Genomic DNA, 2,071 nt, shown 5'->3' with positions numbered 1-2,071 from the left:
ATAGCATGAAAGTAAAACCACATCTTTAACTTTAGCTGTAGTGATTTCACTACAGCTGAACACACCACACACTTCTGCAAGTGTAACTTATGTTGGCTTTTTACATTGATGGAAGTGGTACAGGCTTGAGAGAGGACAGATGCACACCCATCCCAGGGTAGTGGTAGACAGAGCATCTTGTCGCCAGATGTCAGGGGAAATGGTAATAGATTGCTTGGCTTAAACTAACAGCTACATCAAGATAAACAATACCGGGCAGAAAATACTGGTGCATGGTAGAACTTACATGATTCAGTTTTACCTGTTTTTCCTTAAAAAGTCTATGTCATACTTGAAATTCTACTGTGAAAAGGCAGATTACGGTGGTGCAAATGTTCCATGTGCCCAGGCCCGTGAATGTGTATTGTGGTAGAGCACCTTTGGGGTGCTCGCCAAGTGGCTGGGGCTGCAGTAGGCTGGGACAAAACCAGCAGAGAAGGCAGCCAAGTGAAGCCCCTGAATGTCATTTTAAGGGGGAAGTTGTGTGGTGGAGCACCTTTGGGGGTGCTTGCCACTTGAAGGCTCTCACAGGCTCTGTGTGGAGCCTGCTTTGGAGAAGCAGCAGGGGAAACCTCCCCCAGGAACTATTTTAAGGGGGAAGGTGTGTGGCAGGAGTCCACAGTGGGTGCCCTGTTTCTTTGGGGTCCTTCCCCTCTTTGTTTTTTTTGACTTCACCTCTCCAGTAGCCACGGTGGTGGGTCAGGCTGTTTCAGTGTCACAATGGGTGTTCCAGGGAAGAGGGGTTTAGAGTCTAGGCCATGGTAGCGGTCCCCTTCAGGGGCCATCCATTGCCATCTCCTTTAGGGAGGGCAGGTGGGTTAAGTCCCTAGCATCAGGCGAGGGTTGCTGGGACCTCGTGGAAGGGAAGAGAAGGAGGCGGCATAGGAACCCACCGGGGCAGATGCTAAGGGATCTGGAGAAGACAGGCCCGAAAACTGTGGATCTTCAGACCCACCCACAGGAGTCCGACCAGGAACCCAGGGTGACTGCCACTGAGAGGCGGCACAGAGTCTAGAGAAGATACCCATGGGGCTGGCTGTGAACAAAACCAAAAGGCCCACCTCACAAAGGTGGCACATGGCCAGGGTATAGGGGAGGTTGGAGCCCTGTGAGCGCACACTGAGTCACGTGCTGACCCTGGAGGCAACTTCAAAGAGGACCCCATCCACTGAAGAGTCATTCAAAGTCATGGCAGGAGAGGTGGGGGTCTCTTGGAAGATGACAGAAATATCCTCTGGGGTCTGCATGTGGGATCGAGGCAGATGAGATTGATTGTCCGGGCAAAGGTGGCGCAGGAACAGACTGTAGAGCAGAGGCAGGTACAGTCTCCCAAACAAGGTATGACTTAGGTAAAGCCTATGGCCTAAGGGGCCCACTCCAAGAGGGAGCAAGGCAGTATGAGTTGTTGATGCATGAAAGAGACTCTGTGAGAGAGGGTGGAGTGTGAGAGGCCCTAGTAAGAGGAGGGTGGTATGAATCTGTGTGTGACTGAGGCCTGACAATGAGGCCTAAGCTTGGTCTGGCTGTAAGCCAGGAACATTGGATGCCATCTGCGAAGCTTGGGCTGTGGTGTAGGGGAGGAATGGAGTTGCAGATAATGCCCCCTGGCATCAGGGCAAGAATGGGCAGCCTCTTTTCTTAATTAATATCATAATTAATTAACAACAAGGTGTGGCAGGAGAGTCAGGTGGGTGGCATGCCCAAAGGCAGGTGGGTAAACTAGCACTTGGCTAGCTTGGAAGACTCCACATTGTATGTAGAGGTGAAACTCTTATTTACCCCACATTGTACATAGAGTTGAAACTCCTATTTACCATGTATATTTCCAGGGGGAAATATACACCGCTATGTATGAGAGGTAAATAGGAGTTTCACCTCTACATATGTTCCCTTTGGTGTAGGATAGAAACACATTGCTAAGATTACAAACTTATACTAATGATTCTAGTCAAGCTGTACTTGCTTCAAAGATAAATACAAAATTCAATTTCCAGAGCTGTCAGTCAGAAACATTTCATCAGTTCAAAATTCA

The sequence above is a fragment of the Crocodylus porosus genome, unplaced genomic scaffold (assembly GCF_001723895.1).
Source record: "Crocodylus porosus isolate Cpor-Errol unplaced genomic scaffold, CroPor_comp1, whole genome shotgun sequence".
Taxonomy (NCBI): Eukaryota; Metazoa; Chordata; order Crocodylia; family Crocodylidae; genus Crocodylus; species Crocodylus porosus.
Note: the sequence above shows the minus strand (reverse complement) of the source record.